Here is a 12,917-nt window from a genome sequence, read left to right as displayed (position 1 = left end):
TCTGGGTAGATCAGGTTTATGAAGTCTTCTACGCAGTCTTCATCAGAATCACCATGGTAAGGACCAGTATTACCAGTATACAACTTCTTCCAGTTTTTTATGTTTGAATTGTTTCAGGGCATATCTATGTTTGACAAAGCTCTGCTTTATCTGCTTCTGTTATGGGCAAGGCTCTATGGGCAATAACCAAACAGATTCCATTTTACCCCGAGACTCCATGTCACATAAGAAATGCTTTTGCCATGGGAACATTCCACCTCGGTACCTATTGATAATTGATTAGCATAGCATGTTTGGCAACATAAAATGGTAATTCTTATAAAATGGAAAATTGTTCTCTCTTTGATTCCCATTTTTCTTGGGCAATGCATCATGTCAGAGATCGACTGTCTAGACATTACTAACCATTCTTTAACATTTACTTAACTAGGAGCATTTTGACCCACTTCCCTTCTGCCTGCATGCTGCTATGCCAACCTGGAAAGTCCCGTGGGAAATACCAACGTACCCATTGCATTGTTGCCCTAACTGTTCAATTGAGCTTCTGTACCCCTGTTTGTCTGCATCTACATCAACAATGATGTTTTTTTGCCTTTAAAAGACCCTGAAATGCTCAGGCTCAAGGTTGTTCCTTGCAGAGACAGTTATGGGTCTTGCAGGGAGCAGTCACCAGCCTACCGGTTAAACAAAGACTCTCCAATTCAAATGGACTTTCTGAGTGGTCTGCCCCATAATACTTTCATTTACCCAAATGCCCATTTATATAGTAACTATATTCCAAAGAAATAATAGCTACATCCCTATAAATTTCAATTTGAGTGTGACACAGGATCCACAAAACACCCTGAAATCTCACCAAAAACTTTAAGCTTTTTGGAATTTTCAGGACCCCTGTGATAGAATGATAGAGATGACTGAGGAGTAAAGGGGGGCAGCTAGTAGTCCTAATGTGTTTTTCTCTTTGTTTAAATTTATGTACGCACTTTTGTTTCACTGCCAAGGCCATCTACATACATGTGAACTCAAAAGGACATGACAATCATTTTTCTGCCACTTTACTGGTGGGATAACAAGGTCAGTCACTTGTCCTTAACTAAGAAAAGAACAATTTTGTAATATCTTTCCACTAACACAGATTATTACAGCTCCCTATGCCCACAACTTCATGGGGCAGTAGAGTCTGCACTTTTACAAAAAACTAAATTCTCATTCTCTGACACACAAGTGCAATAACACTGTGTTTAGGGTGCCAAAAACACAGTATAATCTCTTTAGCAAATCAAAATGCTAATTGAAGGGTATTTAAAAACTTCTCCACTTTTTAATAAAAGTATTGTTGGAAGACTGTATGACAGAGGTTGTCTAAGTAATTCTTTCATGATGAATTGAATATATGTTGGAGGCTATGTATGAAAAGCGGTTGTCTCTCTGAACTCATGAAGGAATTGAATCACAAAAATCTTATGTCAATGATATTAAAGAAGGTAGAAACTAATTGGGCTATGGAGTTTAGTGGTAGGGCCCTTGAAAATGATTAGGTTTGATTACTTCATTAGGATGGAGCCCCTTTCATGGAGTCCTGGTGGTTTTATAAGGAGAAGGAGATAGGATATAGATTTGAGAGATACACAACATGGTGCCTACCATGTTGTGATGCATCCAAGAGGGACTCCTCTCAGAGCCTTAAACCTGTAGAGATCTGAAATATCTGAAAGATTGGATAAATGGCCATGACCAGAATGCTGATAGAAATACAGACAGTAAGGACCATGCTGATGATAACTCAGATGCAAATGAAGATTATTCTACTGGAAATTGGAATCAACAATTGTCACACCACTGCTGTGAATGTGGCTGAACTGTGTCCATGCTCTGAAGCTTATGGAGGGCCAAATCTAGAAGTGATGGACTATAATATCTAATGGAGAAAATATGTAGTCAAAACAGCATTCAGGCTCCTTCCTGGTTATTTTCAATTGTATTCTATAGAACTTGGAACCAATGGGATAATCTAAAGATGAAATGTATAATTTAAAAGAAAAAATATGGAGAATTCACAGCCTGGATAGGGAAGGATTGAGAAAAAGCACATTTATGACATAAGGGTAGAGTGGAAAAACCACGTTCTAAATGACATGTGCTCATTAGTAAGACAATTGGGAAAAAGCCTAATTTCAGAAATCTTTGTGGCTACCACTACCATCACAGGCTCAGAATCCTGAAAGAGCAGAAATGTTTCACAGAAACTGAGGTGCTCTCTGCAGGTTCATGCAGGACTGTTTGGGGATCTGTTTCCCTGCATTTGGTCAGCAAAGCACTCAAAAGTTGCAGCCACTGTTTATGTGGACTCAAATATACCACATGAAGGTAGCACACCTTTGTGTCATACATATGAGGTTGGTTTTGCAGGGACACAGAATGCAAAATGAGGGGGTGATGGAAATTTCATAGAGACTTCACAAGAAGCCTTTGAAGAGCAGGCAGAAGTGCAGTTCAGGGCTGGGATTCTTGCATGGAGCCTCTGATGGCAGCAATGCCTTGTGGAACTGTCAGAAAGAAACTACAGAGGAGACCCCAGAGAGGAGACTGAAACAGCACTGGGATACACCTCCAAGGAAAGCTGCAGGCAGCATGCAGAACAAGCCCCAAAGAGTGGCCAAGTGGCTTGTAACAAGCAAAGCCAGCAGGCCCAGACTGTCCACCCTCTTAGGACTGCTGAGTTTCAGTCTTATTTTGGCTCAATTACTCTTTTCTAATTACTCATTCCTTTCTTTTAAAATAGAAATGTATACCCAAAGTCTGTCCTACTACTGGGTTTTTTTTTATTAGAGCATTAAATTTATACATAGTATTTGTGTTCCTTTTGACAGAATTATACATTTAAGTAATTTTATTTCAATACCCTCCCACTACCCTCCTCTACTGATCTTCCTTTCATTCCTTTATTTAATCTTAATTGGTACTTTCTACATATACATCGAGGGGATAGATCATCAAAGTTTGTAACTTGTGTTTGGTTTCAGAAGGACTTATAGCTAAAAGTCTATGGTCTCACATAAGAATCTGCCCTTTTGGATTAGTGCTGAGATGAATTAAGCATCTAGGACTTATTGAGCATGGAATAATTCTATCTTGTATGAGAAGACATGGATTACAGGGCCTAAATGAAAAGCAAAATCTTGAATATGTTTTTTTTTTCCAGAACTCAGGAAGCATTTTAATCAATAAAGTCTTGGTAATGGTATTAAGAGGTAAAAAACTTTAATTTGACTAAAGAATTTACAGGTGGAGCCTTCAGTAAGTAAATAAATTCAATTAGATCATTAGGTGAATATTCACTTAGATTATTAGAGTAGTGCTCTAATTCAATCCACAATTGAATTACTGATGGCTTTTTAAGGAGAGGTAGAAATACCAGGGCACCCAGGAAGATACATCTTTGATGTGAGGAAGCCAAGGGTGGGGACAGAAACTAAGCCATACTCTTTGGACTTGCTTAAAAAATGGTTAGCTAAATAAATACTTTTCTTTGTCAATTAATTTAGTAATTTAGCTATAGTTGTAAAAAAACTGGCTAATAGAAAAGATACAAGGAATTTTGTGGCTTAGGGGAAGATATGACCTAAAAACTGCACAGTGTGTAAGAAATTACAGATAAACTTGCTCTGAGGAACAAAATGAAACATTTCAAGCAAATGTAGCATAGGAAAATGAAATTGCCTCAGTCCCCACAGATACAATCAAAAGCAGAGTGATGGAGTAGGATGATGAGCCCACATGGAGGTGACTATAACTACAGTCCCTTTTGGCCAGAAATCCTTGCATATGCATATATGCACTGGCCCGGCACACTCATACTTAAGCACAGGCACAGTCAATTGTCAAAAGTAATTAAGAATATGGAAAATAGGTATGAAAGTAGACTAGCATTAAATAATACAAATAGTAGTAGCCTAGACTGATATTAAAAACTTGCCATTGAAATATTATACAGATAACAGTCACTATGTGATCTGTCCTTAGGGGAAGACAGAAAATAAGATTTAGGACAGACATAAATTAAATTTTGAAGTATATAAAAATTTAGATATTAAAGAATTTGTTAAATATTAAAATTATCACTAACAGACATTTGAAAATAAGAATTTCAAAACATACTATTTAATAATCTAAAAACTCTTTATACACTCTATTCATTTTTCTTAGGGTTGATGGTGTGTTGCTTAAGCAAAGTTTTAAGTACTGGAATAATTGGCTTCAATTGATGTGTTCTAACTTATAAACCTGCAACATGTAAGCCAGTCTGCTTTTTTGAATTCATTTAAAGCATATTACACTGTAGTACACCTTATGGAGAAAATAAAGAGAAAACAGTTGTTAAGTTTATAGAAAAAAATTAATTAGAATTAATATTGGCTACTTTCCGAATATTTCCTTTTATATTACTATGCAAAACAAGAAATATTTTCTTCTATAGGAAAAAAAATTTGTTTCTTTCTAAGCCAACCTTACCAAATCCTATGCTTCCATTAAAAAATACCAACATCCTAATACTATTACTGATACCAAAGAATACTACTTCAAGCAGTTGAATTCTGTAAGTTAATAATACATGACATAAAATATTAAACATTTCCCAGAAACTATAGGATGACCCATAGTATCTAAAAATTAGAGTTGAGGTCCGAGAGAGATTTTTATTTCATTTGTCTAAAGGGGTAAGTTAAAATTTTGTTTGTACAAAGTTATTAGTACTTTAGATATCACAAGGTAATTCTGATTCCAGAGTGGCTGAAATACATTAGGCTATGGAGTCTGTAGGCATTTTCTAGTACCTTAGGCTAGTTCTTAACCTCTCTCAGATATTTTGTGATACAAAACAGGGATTTATTAGAAAGTGATAAAATTATTATTTGGGAGAAATGAAATCCTGTTTGTGAAGAAATTATCCAGGATCTGGTATAGAAAGCAAGTTTTCTATATTAGGTATGTGTTTTTATGCCTTATGAAACACAACTAAATAGTAATATAGAACTACCTGGTGTCTAAACTTATTACTTCTATGCAAAAATCTCTTCTGAGTTTCTATTACCAACCGTAACAGCTATTGAACTCAGAAACAGCAAGGAGAAAGCCTGAGTATTTCTCCTAAATTCCCCAAAAGAAAACTTTACTAGGAATACGTAACATAGGGAGGTTCCAAGATGAATAAAGAGTTTTGATAAGTTTTAGGGAGTCAGTATTTATATTCCATTCAAAAATTCATATTTCAAAAACTTACCCAGTGAGATGGTTTTAAAATAGGGCCATTTGGAGTTTATTAGGTCATGAGGATAGAGTCCTCATCAATGGAATTAGTACCCATAATAAAGGCCCTGAAGAGCTCTTTACCTCCTTAAGTCTTGAGGATGTAGGAAAAAAAGAGGCTTTTGTGTTGTGGTTTATATACATATGGTATCCCTCAAAAGCTCATGTATGAAAAAGTGCAAGAAAATTTAGAGGTGAAATGATTGGGTTATGAGAGCCTTAGTCTAATAGGTGCATTAATCCACTGATATAGATTAACTGGTGGTAATCCTAGGCAGGTATTATGTGACCAGAAGAGCTAGGTCACCCATGTCTTTGTATATATTTTGTCCCTTGTGACCTGTTGACTGTTGACCTCTCTTCCCCACCACCTTCCTCATTGCCATATCCTGAGCTGCTTTCTTCCACCAAGGCTTTCTGCCATGATATGATATTCAGCCTCACCTGAAATCTAGAGCAATGGAATCAGCAGTCTATTGATTGAGAGCTCTGAAAAAAATTTTTTTCTCCTCTACATTGTTCTTATCAGCTATTTTGGTCACAGTGTCAACTAAGTTGATTAAAGCACAATGAATTAGGAAGCTGTCCCTCAACAGAAAGCAAATGCTCTGGTGATTTAATCTTAGAATTTTCAACCTCCAAAATGGGGAGAAATAAATTTCTGTTCATTATAAGTCACCCTATTGCATTTTGATATAGTAGTTAAAACTTTTTAAAAGAGTAATGCAAATGTAAGATATTCATCATGGCCTGGGTTTGGGGATGAAGCAAAGTGGTCGACTTTGGGGAGGTTTCCAATGATCAGCTTCTGCTAGGCAATGCATTGAGAAGATAATGTCTGTTTGCAGCATAACCCATAATGTTTTTAGTGTCTGAGAGTGAATAAATCCATTTTCTGTTCTCTTCACCATATGCAAATCTCTAAGTTCTCTTCACGATATGCAAATCTCTAAGTTTCCAGTAATTATGACACTCGCAATAAGAAACGGGGAATATTTTAGTAGTAAGAGCAGGAGTGAAAATAAAAAAATAATGATCGTTCACAAGGAAATTTTCCCAGGTAAGTGCTTCTTGGAAGAGAGCAGGGTGTCAGATATACTGATGTACAATTTAAGGAAAGCCCAGAATTATAGAAGTATCGAGAATTTGTGTGTCATAGGCTGAAGAATCTCTGTAGCATTCTTGAAATCAGGTCAACTCAGATCCTACAAATTGGGGAGAGGCAAGTTTGCAAATTCATACTCAGAACTAGGCAAGTTTGCAAATTCATACTCAGAACTATTCATTCTTTTTTTTACCACTGTAATATTTTATTTTTTTAATTAATTTTTATTGTAGGTTGTTCAAAACATTACATAGTTCTTGATATATCATATTTCACACTTTGATTCAAGTGGGATATGAGCTCCCATTTTTACCCCATATACAGATTGCAGAATCACATCAGTTGCACAACCATTGATTTACATATTGCCACTCTAATGTCTATTGTTTTCTGTTGCCTTTTCTATTCTCTACTATCCCTCTTCCCCCCTCCCCTCCCCTCTTCTCTCTCTACCCCGTCTACTGTAATTCATTTCTCCCCCTTATATTTTTCCTCCTTTCCCCTCACTTCCTCTTGTATGTAATTTTGAATACCCCTGAGGGTCTCATTCCATTTACATGCAATTTCCCTTCTCTCTCCCTTTCCCTCCCACCTCTCATCCATGTTTAATGTTAATCTTCTTCTCATGCTCTTCATCCCTACTCTGTTCTTAGTTACTCTCCTTATATCAAAGAAGACATTTGGCATTTGTTTTTAAGGGATTGGCTAGCTTCACTTAGCATAATCTGCTCTAATGCCATCCATTTCCCTCCAAATTCTATGATTTTGTCATTTATTAATGCAGAGTAATACTCCATTGTGTATAAATGCCACATTTTTTTTTATCCATTCGTCTATTGAAGGGCATCTAGGTTGGTTCCACAGTCTTGCTATTGTGAATTGTGCTGCTATGAACATGGATGTAGCAGTGTCCCTATAGTGTGCTCTTTTTAGGTCTTTAGGGAATAGACCGAGTAGTGGAATAGCTGGATCAAATGGTGGTTCCATTCCGAGCTTTCCAAGAAATCTCCATACTGCTTTCCAAATTGGCCGCACCAATTTGCAGTCCCACCAGCAATGTACAAGAGTACCCTTTTCCCCACATCCTCGCCAGCACTTGTTGTTGTTTGACTTCCTAATGGCTGCCAATCTTACTGGAGTGAGATGATATCTTAGGGTGGTTTTGATTTGCATTTCTCTGACTGCTAGAAATGGTGAGCATTTTTTCATATACTTGTTGATTGATTGTATGTCCTCCTCTGAGAAATTTCTGTTCAGGTCCTTGGCCCATTTGTTGATTGGGTTATTTGTTATCTCATTGTCTAATTTTTTTAGTTCTTTGTATATTCTGGATATTAGGGCTCTGTCTGAAGTGTGAGGAGTAAAGATTTGTTCCCAGGACGTAGGCTCCCTATTTACCTCTCTTATTGTTTCTTTTGCTGAGAAAAAACTTTTTAGTTTGAGTAAGTCCCATTTGTTGATTCTAGTTATTAACTGTTGTGCTATGGGTGTTCTATTGAGGAATTTGGAGCCCGAACCCACAGTATGTAGATCATAGCCAACTTTTTCTTCTATCAGATGCCATGTCTCTGATTTGATATCAAGTTCCTTGATCCACTTTGAGTTAACTTTTGTGCATGGCGAGAGAAAGGGATTCAGTTTCATTTTGTTGCATATGGATTTCCAGTTTTCCCAACACCATTTGTTGAAGATGCTGTCCTTCTTCCATTGCATGCTTTTAGCCCCTTTATCGAATATAAGATAGTTGTAGTTTTGTGGATTGGTTTCTGTGTCCTCTATTCTGTACCATTGGTCCACCCGCCTGTTTTGGTACCAGTACCATGCTGTTTTTGTTACTATTGCTCTGTAGTATAGTTTGAAGTCTGGTATAACTATACCGCCTGATTCACACTTCCTGCTTAGCATTGTTTTTGTTATTCTGGGTCTTTTATTTTTCCATATGAATTTCATGATTGCTTTCTCTATTTCTACAAGAAATGCCATTGGGATTTTGATTGGCATTGCATTAAACCTATAGAGAACTTTTGGTAATATCGCCATTTTGATGATGTTAGTTCTACCTATCCATGAACAGGGTATATTTTTCCATCTTCTAAGATCTTCTTCTATTTCTCTCTTTAGGGTTCTGTAGTTTTTATTGTATAAGTCTTTCACCTCTTTTGTTAGGTTGATTCCCAAGTATTTTATTTTTTTGAGGATATTGTGAATGGGGTGGTTGTCCTCATTTCCATTTCAGAGGATTTGTTGCTGATATACAGGAATGCCTTTGATTTATACGTGTTGATTTTATATCCTGTCACTTTGCTGAATTCATTTATTAGCTCTAATAGCTTCTTTGTAGACCCTTTTGGGTCTGCTAGGTATAGAATCATGTCATCTGCAAATAGTGATAATTTGAGTTCTTCTTTTCCTATTTTTATGCCTTTAATTTCTTTCGTCTGTCTAATTGCTCTGGCCAGTGATTTGAGAACTATGTTGAACAGAAGTGGTGAGAGAGGGCATCCCTGTCTTGTTCCAGATTTTAGAGGGAATGCCTTCAGTTTTTCTCCATTCAGAATGATGCTAGCCTGAGGCTTAGCATAGATTGCTTTTACAATATTGAGGTATAGAACTTTTCATTCTTAATGAACGTCCCTGTTTCCAAGGCTACTAGTGCTCAGCTCAGTGATCTTAGAAGCAAAGTCCAAAAAAAAGCTCCAATAAACAAATGAAATTTGTCCTTTCATGTAACTAGATGGGCCAACTACCTTACATTCCATGAAGTTTCTTTGCCATCTGATTGACTTTTTTTAATAGATTGAATTTCAGCAAAATAATTAAAAATTCTAGCTCAGAATGTAGTACAGACAATTTATTGCTCCTACATGTTATTTTATTACTTGATAAGGACAGTGTTTGATGCTTAAATGGAAAAACATCAACTGCTCAAGAATAACTACATCAATGTAAATGACTATGCTAACACCCAGGTTTTAAATGTTCTTTAAATATAATATTGTTTTTTTGCCCATATGAGTTTAGCAATGCCTTTTGTACACCATATGCCAGCAGCAGAAACACCATCTGCTCACACCTTCCTGCTCTGACTCCCCTTTATTCTTTGAAGGCCCCTTATGAAAACCCCTTTAGTACTCCAGGGTCACTACTTATTATGGTAAATACAGACAAAAACCTTTCAGTTTCTGAAAGCTAAAATTTAATTCCCTGTGCAAATTCAAATATAACTCAAAAATAGAGCAGCTTCTCTATGTAGTTGATAGGATTATGACAAAAGGGTAGAAGAACTGATCTTCAACTGAAGTGAGAAATTAAGTTAACCTTAACCTTCATTCGGATATACATGCTGGGGTACCAGAAAAGACCGTGTAGTTCCTTTCTAGTTATCAGAAAGCTCAACCTTCTAATATCCATTGTTAAGATGTTGTGAAACTACAGGGGGAAACGCTGTATGAATGAGAAAATTTTGATTCTAAGATATAGTAGATACAAGAGTTCATCTGCTATTTTAAGAGACTGAGAGTATCATTATAAGATAATTCACAGTGATTTAAATGAGGTGGACTAAATTGTAAGTTTTTGAAGTAGAAATATCTATAATATTACTATTTATGAATTATTTATATGCCTTATCTTAAAAGATAATATTTGACAATATACTATTTGAAATATGGACATCTATTTAAATATTTTGGTTTACTGGATGTTCCAAGAGACTGTCCAGATGCAAAGTAATTGTAGGCAACTGTTTCAAGGCACTGCTGATCTTCCAAAGGACCATCAAGGATAGAAACTCTTAGCTCTACCGCCCTTCATTATGTAGCAGAGTAGAGAGGAGTCCATGAAAAATAGTGTCCAGACTTCTGAAAGAATAAGCAAAATACAACCAAGGAAGTGCTTTTTTTCTGTTAGGGGATTATTTTTTTTTTCTTGCAAAGATATCACCTTGCAAATGTCCAGAGTTCCTAAGAATCTATAGTGATTAGAGTTTGTCGTGTTTGCAAAGAGGTAGTTGTACTGTCTGGTAGAGTAGAATTGAAGCCTGAGAGAACACACAAATGAATACATGACAGACATTGCCCTGCAGCTGAATGTAGAAAAGGGAACTTTTCACAGATTGAGTCTGGAACAAGTAGTTATGCTGATGAAAATAGAAGAGAGACCAGTAAAACAGAGAAAGGGGATGAGGAGCGGTACTGAGGAATCAAACTGATTAAATTGTTTTTTTTTTTTTTGCTGTATGTGTGATTATAATGCAACAACAAAAATAAACAAGACTATCCTATCTCTCACCTTATGAAAATAATGTCAAAGAGGAATTGAAGTCTTAATTATGAAAAACCAAGTGTTGTAGAAAATATTAGAGGAAAAATCTAATTTGAGATTTTATAACAAAATATAAAAAAGAACTAGCTATAAGATTGATAAATTTGTTAAAAGTAAGAACCTGTGCTCATCAAACAAGAAATTTAAAGGACAGCCACCAACTGAGAGAAGATATTAGTCACACAAACTATGTTGTGAGGGTTTTTTTTAGCTTTTGAGATATTAAAATTTTTTCACTTATATACATGATTAAAGGAAAATACAGTGCTATGCATTTTTAAACATTAAGCATTTGTGTCCAACAATTATAATCTATGATTGATACACAGAGCACAATATAGTATACACAGAAAATAATGCATGACATATATATGAAAGTTTAAGAATTTAATATTTATTTTTTTTAAATTCATAATCTTCATAAATCTTAGGATAAGCAGGTGCTACCCATCTTTCAAGCAGTTTTTGATGGGGAAATTGCCCTGTTGTTGCTTCACCTGTTTATTTTTTGGCAGCCTGAGAACCTCTACTATCCATCCAGCATGGCTTTGGAATCTGGAGAGGGCTCCGCTGCCCACAGAACTGAGAGAATCAACCTATGTTGGCAACATTTTAAGCTAATGCTTTTTTGAACCTGACATGTCTATTTACACTCTGCAATTTTCATCAAATGACGTGCCTAGATGAAGTTGGGTCAATAATGTTTCCAACAATAAAATTGTGAGCACTACAACATCTGTTTTATTAAGTTTATAACTTCGAAGAATGATCATGGCTCAAGTGACAGGAACTTGGTGGATTATACATTTATAAAATAATGTCCTTGTAGTACCTGGATTAATAATATTACCATTCTACCACCATATAAATATTTTAGTTTATACCTAGTGATTAGATATTAATATTAAACATACTAAAAGAATATTTCTAAATTTCAAAACTTATATCCCTATTTTCATATCTTCTATCATATACTTAAAATGTGCTGCTAAGTACATGAATGGATATAGTAAAAATTGATCAGCATACATGAAATTGTTAATTATTCAGCACCATGACATATTTATAGACAGATAAATAGACATCAATGCTGTATTGATGCTTTATTCAATTGATCTATATTGTTTTCTCACTATGTCAAATGGATAAATTATCTCTGAAGGCTGTGAACAGCTCAAAAATTGCATATGAAAATAGTCAGCATGAAGGAGAGAAAACCAATATGGATTAAAAAAATACCATAAAGTTAAAGAGAAAATTAACATAAGCAATTATAATGTTAATACTCATAGTGCTTAGCACTCTACAGTTTTCTAAGGTCAATCACCTACATGATTTAATAACTGAAGAGTTTTACTTCAAAGACAGAACTTGAGTTCTCTAGTGCATATGCCTCCCTTCCTTCCTTCCAATGCTGAACCTATTTATCACTGCCTAAACAGTCCCATAACCCTCTAATGAAATTTCTCATTCCTTACACATGTGGGGCATTAGCTGGTTCTTGTGCTTTTTCCTCAATGCACTATCTTATTCAAGTTCTTTTCATTGCCTTTCAATTCTGTGCTTCCATGGTGCTGTATAAGAAATAACAACTCACAAATCAAACCTTATGGATATAAATTCAAAACTCCACAGAATATAGTCTCCATTTTCTGTGAAATGATGCCTTAAAACCACTTATTTATAGTTTATTTTTCTCGGGTTGAAAATCCCATACAAGCTATCTGTACAATGATGTATTCACAGAAATGAAAAATTGGCAATTTACATCTGGGCTTTATTTAGCTACATTACTTGAAAGTAAATGAAATTCCAAATATAATCAAAACTGTGACAACACAGTAACTTCTATTTCTATGAATCAATAATTACTTTTGTGAAGAATATTTAACATTATTCTTGAAATGACATTTAAAATTTAATTATCATGATATGTGAAAAAAGCCAAAAAATTAATAGATTTAGAATACTTATTAAAATTAATTTGCTTGGGTGTCTCAATTCTATTTGCTTTCTTTTGCCACTGCTTAAAACAAAGACCTCATTAAAAATCAAAGAAAGAATGATGGTGCTTTGATGAGACATTTATCAACAAGAGTCACCATAAAAATGTGTTAATTTATACTCCAGTACAAAACATAGAGATATTATAATACAATTACTGTTAATATTACAAAAGGCC

Source organism: Callospermophilus lateralis, unplaced genomic scaffold (genome assembly GCF_048772815.1).
Source record: "Callospermophilus lateralis isolate mCalLat2 unplaced genomic scaffold, mCalLat2.hap1 Scaffold_63, whole genome shotgun sequence".
Lineage (NCBI taxonomy): Eukaryota > Metazoa > Chordata > Mammalia > Rodentia > Sciuridae > Callospermophilus > Callospermophilus lateralis.
Note: the sequence above shows the minus strand (reverse complement) of the source record.